Raw genomic sequence first — 14,722 nt, 5'->3', positions numbered from 1 at the left:
TAATAATGCATTTAAATATTTATCTTGAGACTGAGTTGAGAAGTTAAAGCCAAATCTTATGCATTCACTGAGTTGAGGAGTAAAACTATTTTTAAAGAGAAGTTAAGAGTTGAGTTAAATTGAGTAAAGTCCAATGAGACTAATGAGATCATATTTGAGTACTTACACTCACTTGAGTTCATGAGCATAATATTATATTTTGTGAATAGTATTGAGCACTGATTTGGATAAGATTATAGAACAACTCGAACCCCATAAATTATGTAGCCAGTGTAGGATAGGACAATACTGTTGGTTCGGGTGACTCCTCACTTTAGTCCATAATACGGAATTTTATTGGATCCATGAGATGAGTTGTTTTCCTTACCCTCGCAAGGTATTGGACGACTGTGGCAATGACAACAGTTCATTGTATCATCACGATGATCATAGTAATAGTTGTCGATTAGAGAAACTCCCTAAAGAGTAAAAATATTATTCTCACTGGGTTGTGTTTACTTATTATCTTTTGCAAAGTATTGTCTTTTACATATATTGCAAGCTTTATTGAGTTGAGCTATTACATAATTGAGTTCATTTTGTATTCTTGAATAAGTTTTCTTTCAGCTATTTTATATATCATATATTTTATGTAATGACGACATTCGGCGCTGCATTATTTTATGATGCATATACAGGTGATAGAGATCCTCAACAGACTCATCATTGGAGATCAGATTCCTTCCAGCTTTTGGTGAGACCTTCTTGCATTTAGAGAAACTCTTGAATCATTTATCTCAATCATTTACTATTAGTCTTTTGAGGTAGTTGTGGCATGTCCTAGTAATGTCACGACCCAAACTAGGCCCTAGACGTGACACGACGATCGAAACTTTGAGGGGCTACAACCAAGCCTCTTGGCGTATCGTAAGTATGCATAAGGTATAAGTAAGTGAAAACAACTTAAGGAAGTCTCAACATACATATCATAAAAAGTAAGAAATACGACAACATAGACTCTACATAGTGTGTCCAACAAACCTCTACTAATCAATATAGGCTGGAGATAAGACATGTCCCTATCTCACCCTCAATGTAAAACAACAAAAGTATTTTTGAAAGAAGTAAACTCATAACTCGCCCTCGAATAGATGAGGATTCACCAATCTTCGACGTATAGGAACTCAACTAGCCACGTGGAGAATGGATGTGATCTTCGAACCCTATATTAAGATACAATGTAGGAAATAAAGTATGTGTTAGTACGTTTGAATGTAATAAGTATGCAGTCATGCCATGCATTATAAGACATAAGATTCAATGATCAAATAACTTGCATGATATAAAAGAGGATAAGTAGAGTCATGAGAAAACCATAGTTTGATCAAAGCATTTAAGAGACATAGATGAGATCATGAAGAGTACATAAATAAGGTATACATATGTGGGATAGAACCATAACCACAATAAGACCATGTGAGATAAACATGGAATCCCGATGTCTCCCCATACAATGGAAGAAAGGGAATTTACTTGCCAAGGTAGACTCTATCCCGCTAGGCGGGTCATGAACATGTTCTATATAGAGATCCAATAGGTAGGCCATAAATATAAATCCTATGATGGCACGTAGTTATGAGACAAGAGACTTTATATAAGGACTCTGTAGGTTAAGCCCCCACCTCAACACTCATTCGGTGCTAAGTCAAATCCTACGAAATACATAACATAGTAATCGTATTTAACATATATCATAGACTTGTTTATAGGTTTAAAACTCATAGAGTAGCTCATTTTCATATCATAATTGTAATGTGAGTAAAAGCCTTCAACATCACAAATCATACTTGCATAATACATCATTAGGGTCCTAAGTCACCAATTAAGGATTGTAAGTCACCTCTTTCCATAACTTGCATGAAATGCATATCTTGAACATAATTAAGATCCACAATCATACCTTATACTTGAAATTAGAGTAAAAATTTGAATACATAAATAATCTACTTTGGAAATCATGAAATTTGGTTGAAAACATGCACGATCATATTTCTTATACCAACCCATACATAATTCATGAAAATAATATTAGTTAGATGCATAATTTAATCAATAATCATATAATACTCCATGAATAAGAAGACCCAATGAAAAGTCATTGAAATTGGGGCTATTAAAATGAAAATCATAAGAATAAATTGAGAAGAACCTTTAGAATATATGGGTGAAAGGGACCATGGATGAAATTCCACATACCTTGGTGAATTTGACCTTTGAGATTGAAAAAAGAGGCTTGATCTTGAAGGAAACCCTAGAAATTGCTTGGTGATAAATCTTGGGAGAGAAGACTTGAGATTTTGGGAGTTAATGAGAGAATAATAGGTTTAGGAATATTTAGGATAGTTACTAGCTAAGAATCTAGTCCCAAAAACATCCACATTCATTAATAAAATATAGAAAAATACCAAAATATCCCTCATTAAAACTTGGCCGGAAGACCCTACGAATCACACCTTACGAGTTGTAGACGTCTTTACGAGTCGTAGAAATAACTGTTCTGCAGGGTCTGAAATTCCCTGAAAATGTAAGCCTATGAACTTTTCCCTACGACCCATTCTTACGAATCGTAAACTCTTCTACGACTCATCCTGTTGAGTCGTAGCAAGAGTCAAAAATCATGGATCAACTCTACGAGTCACCTTACAAATCATCACCAATCCTACGAGTAGTCGACTTGACTCGTAAACCCAGTTCCAAATTTATTCAAATTCCAACCTTAGCCTTCATTTCTACGAATCACTCATACGACTCGTAAGAGTACCTACGAGTCGTAGGCCAACTCTTAGACTCAGGGACAGTCAAATTTTCTTAAATTTCTTTGCCTTTGTTTCGACTTTTCAACTTTCGGGGTCTTACAATATCTCTCCCTTGGGAAAATTCATCCTCTAATGAGATTCAACTAGCATAGAAAGGACACAGAAAGAGGATTAACAACCAACATGAATGCAAAGATACGCCATAATGCGAGCTTTTCAAACTTAGCATAAAATATAACATTTAAAATCAACTTCATGAACATGTATGCATATAAAAGACATAGGAAAGAGCAACCTAATACCTTAGGCTTGAGTGGAAGAAAAAAGGTACGGATATCGCTTCATCATGTCCACTTCCGCTTCCCATGTAGCACTCTCTACTTGTTGATTTCTCTACATTTATTTTCTTAACCTCTTCACTTGCCAATCTAAAATCTCTACCAGAATATCCTCATTAGTCAAGTGCTCTTCAACATTCACACTTTCCAATGGAACAATAGAATTTAGATTACCCCAAAACTTCCTCAACATCGATACATAGAACACTGGATGAACCATAGCCAACTCTAATAGCAAGTCTAATTCATATGCCACATTGTCAATACACTTCAATATTTTATAAGGTCCTACATATCTACGACTCCATTTCCCTTTCTTACCAAAATGCATTACACCCTTCATGGGTGAAACCTTAAAATAGATCCAATCATCCACATCAAATTCAAGGTCTCTTTTTCTTATGTCTGATTATGACCTTTGGCGACCTTGAGCCGTCTTCAATCTTTTTCTTATGGATATTACTTTCTCCATTGCATCTAATATCAAAGCATGACCAATCAATGCCATATCACCCACTGCAAACCATCCCACCAGGGACCTACACCTTCTCCCATACAAACCTTCAAAAGAAACCATTTGGATGCTAGAGTGATAACTATTATTGTAGGCAAACTCAATCAATGGAAAATGCACATCCCAACTTCCTTTAAAATCAATGACGCATGCCCTCAACATATCCTCCAAAGTTTGGATCGTTCTTTCGGCTTGTCCATCGATTTGAGGGCAGAAAGTTGTATTTAACTTAACTTTCTATCACGACCCGACCTAGCCGTAACACGATAATTAGAATTTCGAAGGACCCCAACCAAGTGTCTTACCATATATCACGACCCAATCCTAGGGCCTAGATGTGACTCAATGAATGAAGTACCCGAAGGCACCTCATCCAAGCCTCTTATAATTTCATTAAGCTTTTCATCGATAATGACAATCAAACAAGCAAAAATGTAAGGGATGACGGGAATAAGGGATTCCACATAAAATAAGAGTGCAAGTCATTGAAGATCATACATTTTGTCCAATCATACCTTCTACCTTAAAGATTTGGCGAGGTCTAAGACATGTTCCTACCTCACCTTCAATATATAAGCCAAAGTACCAAAAGTAACTCAAAATTTTATACATAACACTAGCTATAAAGATAAGAGTGTTGTTCCCAAAACATGGGAACTCACCAAAATAGTAGTAGCCTTCAACGATCAAACTTAGCCACGGGAAGGATAGTGTGGAGCAACACCGATCCCTACATAGTGATATCATGCAAACAAAAGTATGTGTTAGTACTTTGAATGTACTAAGTATGTGAGTATGCTATATAATGAAGAACATAAGAGAGAAATTTATAAGCAATATGCATAAGTGAGTGCATGCATGAAAACTCATCATATGGAACCTTAAAACATTCATTTTGTGAGAAGATGACCTTAACCGACATGTAAGAGCTATTACATGGAATCCAATATATCCCCTACATTATCATGAGAAGACTACTTGTCGGGTAGAACTCCGTCAACTAGAATCATTTCTTTAACTTTAACTTTAATGGCTAATCGTAGATCCACTAGCCTAAATAGCCTACAAGGGCTCCTATGTTGGCGCATAGTTAATGCAACATGAGACTTTACTTAAGGACCTCTTAGATCGAGTCTCCAGCTACATGCTACATTCAGTGCTAGATCAATCACACGGAATACATTTAGATATTATAATAGCATATATATAACTTTAGATGTCAAATCATCATTCGGTGGAATAGCTCATTAAAACATTTTATTTGATTCAAAGTGTGAGAGTTTTCATTTCACATCGAATCCTTTCTTTGGCTAAGAAGCCCTTTCAACATCATTCAATCATCTCATATGACTCCCTTAACATAAAACATTTGCTTCATAAACTTTCATTTGGAGTCAAGCTTTCATTTCAACTTTAGTTTAACATAAGGAAACTAGGTGAGTTTATTTCATAAAACCTTCAATTGTGTTACACCCCACATCTTTGAACTCGGAATGTCCCTTAAGTTACTTAGAAGCTAGCATGTGAGCCACTTAAGTTACGACACTATCAAACGGCTCTAAAGAAGGGAGAATGTGATACCCCATACTAGAGAAGGTTGGAGATGAAATCATAAGAGTCCGGAAGGAATTGGAGGCCAAGTAATGAGTCGTAGGACTCGATTTACCTATGTAAGCTACTAAGTTAAAAGTCATATGCACTTGAGCTAATTAAGCATATATCAAACTTACGTAGCACAGATTACATAGGTACATAAAATAAGACGAGATTACGAGCCCACGAGGAAGGAAAAAAAGACGACACGTGGTAGCCAATGAAGAAGCGACACGTGGCAGCACCTCAAGCAAGAAGGTGACCCACCTGCTTGGGGTCAAGTAGGTGACCCACCTGCTTGGGGGGGGGGGTGGACCCCACTGCCACATGGCAGCCCATAGTTGGCAGCATGATACGGTGGCCCAATAGGGGCTGGACACATGTCACCTCTTGGGGTTGACACGTGTCACACCCTAAATCCACATATATATGTTGATATATATCATATACTTCAGTTATCCATCAAAACATTAGCCAACATAGAGAAAAAAAATGTGAGGGAGAGAAATAGAGAGGCAGCCATGGTTCTTGAAGTTTAAAGGTTAGTTTTCCAATTTTCTTCCGTGAATTAATTATATACGGTGTACCTTAAGTACGTGGATACATATATATGTATTTTAAGATCTTCATGGAAGTAAAACTCCAGCTTTTCAATTGGAATTTGGAAGAGAAAATAAGAGAAAACGCTAATTAACCAACCCGTTTTTGGAAGGGACAGTGGTTAGTAATATTGGTATAACTTCTTGTGTACAGATTCTTTTCGAGTGATTTAATATGTTTTGGAAAGGTATTTTGTGTATCTATAACTTTCATTCAGACTCCAAAATCCATTTTTACATGTATCAGCTCGAAAAATGGTGATGAAGCGTAGAGGAGGTACTGCTCAGATTTGGTTTTGGAAATTCTACACGGACAGCTGTAAGTATTTTGGTCATATCGTTTTTTACAAAATTGATATAGGGATGATTCGAAATTTTTTGCGACCCTAAGACACATGTCTATAACTTTCATGAAGGACGTAAATCCTGTTTCCCTCCATTACCACTTTGAAACGAAGCGACAAGGTAAAACAGTAAGCTGTCCAGATTTCACATTTTGGAAAGTTTTGGCGAGTTTGACAAGTTTAACGTAAGGTAAGGCCTTTCCTTTTAAATTGGAGTTTATGGTATTGTTATATGGTGTATTACACACCTTGTATTCTGCTGGAAGTTTAAGAATGTCGTAGAAATGCTCGACGTTCGAAATAAACTAAATTGGAGTCGCTAGAAGTGAATTGTCATCGAAATAAAGTGTCGTTCTTGTGAGTTGCTGCTGCAGGGGTGTGGCTTGTTGTTGCAGGGCCTAAATATGTCCTGATGTGGGTTAGGGTGCTGCTGGTAGAAGCCACATGACCCCTCGTTATGTATAATTAAAGGCGTCACAAAATAAAGGCTAGACGCCCTATTTTGATATCGTATTTTTGAATAAGTCGTTTGGAGTTTATGTTGTATATTGTTGGTATGAATTGCTGCAGGTTGTTGTTGTTGGTTGGCTGTTGGTCTTAGGGACCTGATTGGAAATTTGGATAGGGCACATTACAGGGGAGGTTCTGCCCAATTTTCGTCGACGCCTTAGCGAATAACAAAACTAGTCGGGGAAATGACTAAGGAAATAGATTCCATTGATACTAAGGTGTAACCTAAGATGCTGGAAAGTTAAGACGGGTTGATATTTATATTACTTTCATGTTGAATAGGTTCAAAGGACGGCGAAGCAAGCAGGATAAGGAATAATTCAGACAAGGTATGTAAAGCTTTCTCTTGGCATGTTTTGGTATAGACTCGTACAGCTATCCTTCTTTTCTTTTGGCAAGTTTTAGCCTTAAGTGAATTAAGTGTGGAATGTGGGGATAATTCCATTCCCAAAACTCCAAGTACGCCTCATAACCCCTATCCACTGCTTAGTTTTGGAATTTCTATAAGGATTGAGTATTGCCTAGTAAGGCTTCTACGTGTTAAACAGTAGTGTGTGAAAAGCTATCTCTCATTTTCCTTGACACGTATTTGGTACAAAAATGAGATTATGATGCCATAATGATTGACCGAGCCCCATGATAGGCCGGGTACGAAATATGTGTATGCAGATCCCCTGAAGGAAAGTACATACTACATAAAGCTTATTCTCTTTCTTCTTTTGGGCATGCCTTTGTCTTAGTTGTAAGTTGAATATGATATGAGCTCTAAGGTAACTCTATTCTCGAACATCTCTTATTTACTTCTGAATATTGAACTCTTACGGTAGACGAACTATTTCCCTGGAAACTGTTATAGGCTAAAGAAATAACAAATATACAGGCTCCAAGTCTTACAGACTATATGGTAACAAATGTTTCTGGTTCCATAAGCGATTTGGCTTTACTTTAGTACATGTCTAGGAGCCCCGAGATTATAATTGAGACAACCCATAATGGCATTTAGAGGACACTCGAGATGACTACACCGTTACTCGGGTCCTCAAACAAAAGCTTAACTTTCTTATTATGTCGAGTCTCTGATAATGATTTAAATTGCATATAGTTACTCACTACTCTACTCGTGTATATTGTAACACTTCTTTCCCTGAGTCCCGGGCCAGGATATGTTCTCGTGCACAGTTCACTGCATTATTCCCTGAGTCCCTCAATAGAGGGCCAGGATACGTGTATAGATATATGATGATGTGTTGTAATAAGGTGGTGATGGCACTGGGGCCACGATGGTTTTACAGAGATGATTTTATAGAGATGATTCACCGGACCCCCGAAAGGGTCGGCTATATGATATGACTCGAACATGCATGTTTTTGTAATTCACAAAGTACAGGTACAGGTTTCTGAATTGATATCTTATCCCCTGATTCTCTATATCAGATATGATTCCAGTTGTATTATATTATGTTTTACATACTCAGTACATATATCGTACTGACCCCCTTTCTCGGGGGGCTGCGTTCATGCCCGCAGGTACAGATGCAGGTTTTGAGAGTCCGTCAGCTTAGGATTCCATGCAGCTCAGCTGGAAGAGGCTCCATTATATCGGGGCCTAGTTTTTGATACTGTCCACGAATGTATAGAAATTGTTTTATCCATTCAGGGGTACGGCGGGGGCCCTGTCCCGCCATATGTTGTCATTTATATGTTTAGAGGTCTGCAGACATGTATATGTGGGTTGTGTATATCAGTTTAATTCAGCTGGGTCTACATGATATATGTTATTATGTTATGGCAGCCTTGTCGGCTTGCGTGCCCTATCGTGTTGTGGTACAAACGAAAAGGGCTACAGGTTTATGAAAATGTTATCGCCCAATAGGGCTTTGTTACATGATATTGTTTATTTACAGTTCAATGTGACCACAACTGATAGATATGTATACGGGGGGGGGGGGTTCTAGATCGGACCCCAGTCGCGGCCTACGGGGTTAGGTCGTGACAAATTGCATTTAAAGAATTTTTGCATGCCTGAGAGTGATGGAAATGCATCAAAATTCACATCTTAAAACAACTCACCATATACACCTTAAACCACTTTCCTGTCTTCATATAGACACTTTAACAAATCATTCTTTTCATGAAATTGAGAGTCAATATACATCAATATAAGTAAATAAACTTCAAATATATCATAATCTAGGCATTTAGAGTCATCATGTAAAAGCCCATAAGAATTAATCATTTAGAATTTGAAATATCAAATTGAGGAAAACATTTGGGCTAAACCCGCATACCTTGGGGAAACAAAATCCCTAAAAAAAGACTTGAGGAGGAATGGAGACTTGGAAAGGTCTTGAGATGAAATCCTAATCTTGCCTTGGAGTTCTTGGGAGAGCTTGAGAAGAGAAGATTTGAGTGTCTTGAGTCTAAGTGTGAAGAATGAGAGGTTTAGAGGGTTTAGGATCTTTAGATAAGAGAATTCAGCCCTCAAAATGACTCCACTTTGATTTAAAACATAAGAAAAGACTAAAATGTCCCACAAAAAATCTGAATGGAACAGGATTCACGGGACCCTTCACGATCCATGGTGCTCACTATCGCCCGTGGTGGGGTTCCGTGGTAAGGGACTTGAAAAAATATTTTGGAAAAGCCTACAGGGTAGTCTCTGAAGTTTCACCATATATCACTTTCACGGTTCATGAAGGCCACGACAGGCCGTGAAAGGTCGCCGTGGTGCAAGTCCTGCAGGTGGACTTGCAGAGTGTCTACCATGAGGACACACACGATTCGTGGATAGTTCCACCATCCGTGGTGGTCGTCCGTGGACCTTGCCTTGGGAGATTTCCTGAGGGTCTTGGGAAGGGATCACCACGAAGGGCTTCACGGTCTATGGTTCTCACCATGGTCTGTGGTCCTCCATCGTGGTTCGTCCTCTGCAAGTCTGAGTCTCTGAATCTCTACCATGATTTCTCACCACGGTATGTGATGCTTACCACGTCCTTTGATGGCTTCCGTGATCAACTCCTGGTGCCAGTTTCTGCAACTTTCTGAGATTTCCTCCTTTGTTCCTTGGTTTAGGACTTTCTAAATTTCCGAGGTCTTACAATCCCCCCTTGGGAACATTTGTCCTCGAATGAGAACCATTAGCATAGAAAAGTATATGGCACGAGGACTAGAAACCCAATATGAATACAAGGACATTTAAAATACATCAAACATGAGATCTTTAAACTTCAACATAAAATATTACATTAAAATTCAACTTTATGAATATGCATGCATATGAAGACTTAGGAAAGGTGAAACATAAAAGTCTTAAATACTTGAGCATGAATGAATTATTACCTTAGGCTTGAGTAGAATAAAAGAGATGAGGGCAACGTTTCATCATATCCGTTTTCGCTTCCCATGTAGCACTTTGGGATCATTAATCCTCGAATGATGAGATCGCTTAGAATTTTCTCAAGGCATCCATAAAACTCAAGAACTTTAAAACTTTAACTCAAGAATAACTCATACAATTTCATCAAACTCAAGAAGGTATGAACTCATAGATGGGAATAGGAATATTACCTTCAACATTGACACTTGGAGGAATAAATAGATGTGGGTACTTGGATTTCATATCCTCTTCGGCTTCCTATGTAGCCTCCTCAATGAATTGATTTCTCCATAAAACTTTGACTAAAGTGACCTGTTTGGTCCTCAATTTACAAACATGATGATCAAGAATTTGAATAGGAACCTCCCAATTAGAAAAGCTATCTTTCACTCCAATGCTTTCTGTAGGAACAATGAGTAAAGGATCTCCTAAGAATGGAGGTATGGAACACTGGATGAATGACATCTAACTCTGAAGGAAGATCTAACTCATAGGCGATATTTTCCACTCTCTTTATAATCTGGTAAGGACCAATGTAACACAGACTCATTTTCCCTTTCTTTCCAAACCTCATAATTTCGTTCATGGGCGAAACCTTAAGGTACACCCAATTATTTCCCTCAAGCTCCAAGTCCAAATATCAATGTAGGATTTCTGATGACTTTTCGTTGTTTTTAACCTTTCTTGGATGATCTTCACTTTCTCCATAGCCTGGTGGACTAAATCTGACCCTATCAACTAAGCTTTACCAACCTCAAACCACCTAATTGGTGATCTATATATCCTTCCATAAAGAGCCTCATATGGAGCCATTTGAATGCTCGAATGGAAGCTGTTATTGTAAGCAAACTCAATAAGTGGTAAGAGGTCATTCCAGTTACCCTTGAAATCGATAACACGAGCTCTCAACATATCCTCAAGAGTCTGAATAGTATGCTCGACCTGATTATCTATTTGGGGGTGAAAAGCGGTGCTAAGGTTCACCTATGAACCCAAACCTCTTTAGAAGGACTTCAAAAATTGTGTAGTGAATTGAGTACCTCTGTCTGAGGTGATGCATAAGGGAACTCCATGTAGTCTGACTATCTCTCAAATGTACAACCTTGCATAATCCACTGTCGAATCTATAATTTTCACGGGAAAGAAGTGGGCTGATTTAGTCATCTTATCCATAACCACCCAAATTGAATCATGTAGTAACGATATCGTGGTAAGCCTGTAATGAAATCCATGTTGATCATCTCCCACTTCCATTCTAAAAATTCTATATTCTGAGCTACATCACAAGGCCTTTGATGCTCAACTTTGAATTGTTTTCAATTTAGGCACTTGGATACAAACTCTGCAATGTTTGTTTTCATACCATTCCACCAATAGGCCTCCCTCAAATTGTGGTACATCTTTATAGAACCTCTATGGATGGAATACCTGGAGCTATGGGCCTCTACAATTATTCTATCTTGAATACCATCAACACTTGTAACACACAACCTGTCTTGATGTCTCAACACTCCATCTCCCCCTTTGGCGGAAACCATTACTTTATGCCTATGAACATAATCTTTTAATTGGAGGAGAATAGGATCTTTATCTAGATTTTATTTTACCTCAAAAACTAATGAAGACTCAGCCCCATTTTGAGCAATAGTACCTCCCCCATCAAAGTCCAAAAGATGAACTCCCAAACGGGCAAGTCTATGCACTTCCTTGGCTAACTACTTCTTCTCCTCCTTAACATAAGCTGTACTCCCCATGGACAACCTACTAAGAGCATCGACAATAACAATAACTTTACCTGTATGGTAGAAGATACTTATGTCATAGTCCTTGAGCAACTCAAGTCATCTTCTTTGCCTCAGGTTAAGATCTTTATGATTGAATACATATTGCAAACTTGTGTGATCTATGAACACATCTACATGTACGCTATAAAGATAGTGTCGCCAAATCTTGAGTGCAAATACTACCCCTGCCAACTCTAGATCATGAGTTAGATAATTCCTCTCGTGAACTTTAAGTTATCTGGAAGAATATGCAAAAACCTTGCCTTTCTGCATTAGAACACAACCCAATCCAACTCTAGATGCATTACAATAAATCAGAAATCCATTTTCCCTCGGGTAGGGACAGAACCAGAGCAATAGTCAATCTTGTTTTTAGCTCTTGAAAACACTTCTCACAAGCATTAGACCATTGAAACTTAGTCTTCTTTTGAGTCAACTTAGTCAATGGCAATGATATAGATGAGAATCCTTCAACAAATCTCCAATAATTGCCAGCCAAACCCAAGAAACTTCTTATGTCAGTCGGGGATGTGGGTCTTGGCCAGTTCTTGATAGCTACAATCTTTCGTGAATCAACTCAAATACCATATCCAAGAAAAATGTGGCCTTTGAATGCCATAGATGAAAGCCAGAACTCATTCTTTTAAAACTTAACATATAACTCCTTTTCCTAGAGAGTTTGAAGAACAATTTTGAGATTGTTGCATGTTTCTCCTCATTCCTCAAATAGATCAGTATGTTGTTGAGAAAAATGGTCACAAACATACCTAGGTACTGCTTTAACACTCTATTAATGAGGTCCATAAATGCCACAGGAGCGTTAGTCAAACCAAATGACAAGACTAGAAACTCATAGTGACCATACCTAGTTCTGAAGGATGTCTTCAGAATGTCAAATTCTCTTACCTTCAACTGCTCTTTCAACTTTTTAAACTCGGTGCGAGCCATTCTATATGGTGGAATAGAAATAGCCTGCGTATTGGGAAGAACATCTATTCCAAAATCTTTCTTCTTATCTGGAAGGACTTAAGGCAAATCCCCAGGAAATACTTCTGAAAACTCATTAAAGTCTGGAACTAACTAGAGGGATGGAGTTTTCACACTATCATCTATAATTCGGATAATATGGTAAATACACCTTTTGGAAATTAGCTTTCTAGCCTTAAGGTATGAAATAATTTGACCCTTAGGCAAAGATGGACTACCCTTCCACTCTATAATTGGCTCATTCGAAAACTACAACTTGACTACTTGGGTCCTACAATCAACTGAGGAAAAAGAAGAATAAAGCTATCCCATGCCAAGAATGACAACAAAGTCAACCATATCTAGCTCAACTAAGTCTGCGTAAGTCTCTATGGTAGACGGAGACTATATAATCACGATAGACTCTCTTAGATAGAATGGCCTCACCAATAGGATTAGAAACATTGAATAGTTCTAAGAGTCATTCAGGAGGAATCCCAAACTTAATGGCTACATACGGAGTTGCAAAAGACAGGGTAGCACTTGAATTAAGTAAAACGTAAACATTATGAGAAAAGACTCAAAGCATACCAGTGATAATATTGGGCGAGTAATCTTGGTCATGCCGGTTGGCCATAGCATAAAGATGGTATGGGCCTCTGCTTGTCCCCTAAGTAGCACCTCTTTGATTTCCTCTGTTGGGCTATTCTACCAAAGAAGATTTGGCTCTATTGCCCTCATTACCCTGCATGTTTGACGGATAATCTCTCATAAAGTGATCCATCTAGCAATACTTATAACAACCATTAGTGCTATCTCGACACTATCCCAAGTGGAGTCTTCCATACTTACCATAAGGCGACTTACGTGCTAAACTTTGAGCCATACTTTCTTGGGACTGAGGACCCTAGACTCTGAAATTCTGGTTACTTTGAGACCTCTAGTCATTCCTGTTGTTAGTTGTAGGTGCACTTGTTGTAGATGGTGTATGACTAGAAGACCTCTTATGAAAGAAAGAACGGTTGCCATTACCACCCTTTTGTTGGTTGCCCTTATTACCTGCATATTTGGCTCTATTGCTTTACTTTTGCTCTCTGTCCTCCTTCTTATTCTCCTAATCTTGCTGGGCATACACCATGAGTCAGGAGATGTCCATATCAGAGATCAACAAGGCTTCCCTGCACTCCTTCTTTACATACCTACTCAAACCTGAAATAAATTTCCTCATTTTGGATCTCACATCGGGAACCATTTCGGGAACATACCTAGACAGCTGGATAAATTTGAGGCCAAAGTCTTGATTGTCATCCCTTCCTGCTTCAAGTTAAAATACTCCTCAACTTTTGCCTCCTTGATCTCTCGCCGAAAGAAGAGGTCTAAGAAAGCATTCTTTAACTCATCCCAAACTGTAGGTTTAACATCCTCACCTCTACTATACTTCTATTTATTATACCAAATATTGGCAACATCTCTCACCTAATAGGAGAAAAGTTCAACTCCCTTTATTTTTGTGGCATGCATGGCTTTCAGAATCTTCCATATGTCATCAATGAAGTATTGAGGATCTTTCTAAACCTTGGATCTAGTGAAGATTGGTGGGTTCATCCTCAGTAAATCATGAATCTTATTTGTAACAGATGACTCTTAAAGACTAAAGCTTGGGATTGGGGCATTCTGATGACCTGCCTGTGCAACCATCAACTGGGTAAGCATAGAAATAGCTTCCTTACATTCTAACTCAGAAGTCATCGTGGGCTACGCGGTCTGTGGAACTTCTTGAGTTCCATTCTAAACTTCCTCCTCAATTGCTCTGGCTCGGTTATAGGTATGCGGTCCAGATGGTTGCAGAACCTCATTCTCAGCAACATTCCTTTGACTCAATGTTCTCTTCAAAGGCATGACC

The 14,722-nt window shown here is 38.3% G+C and overlaps 1 long non-coding RNA gene across 1 annotated transcript; it reads right to left on the bottom strand.

Moving 5' to 3' along the window:
• Positions 1-1,014: 1,014 nt before the first annotated feature.
• LOC129901299 (uncharacterized) lies at positions 1,015-10,159 on the bottom strand. Its single transcript, XR_008769806.1, has 3 exons — positions 10,033-10,159; positions 4,310-4,377; positions 1,015-1,202 (listed from the first exon to the last, which is right to left on the bottom strand). It is a non-coding gene; the product is annotated as an uncharacterized LOC129901299 (long non-coding RNA).
• Between the last annotated feature and the right edge of the window lie 4,563 nt (positions 10,160-14,722).

This window comes from Solanum dulcamara, chromosome 8, assembly GCF_947179165.1.
Source record: "Solanum dulcamara chromosome 8, daSolDulc1.2, whole genome shotgun sequence".
NCBI lineage: Eukaryota > Viridiplantae > Streptophyta > Magnoliopsida > Solanales > Solanaceae > Solanum > Solanum dulcamara.
Note: the sequence above shows the minus strand (reverse complement) of the source record. Positions and strands in the feature narration are given on the sequence as shown.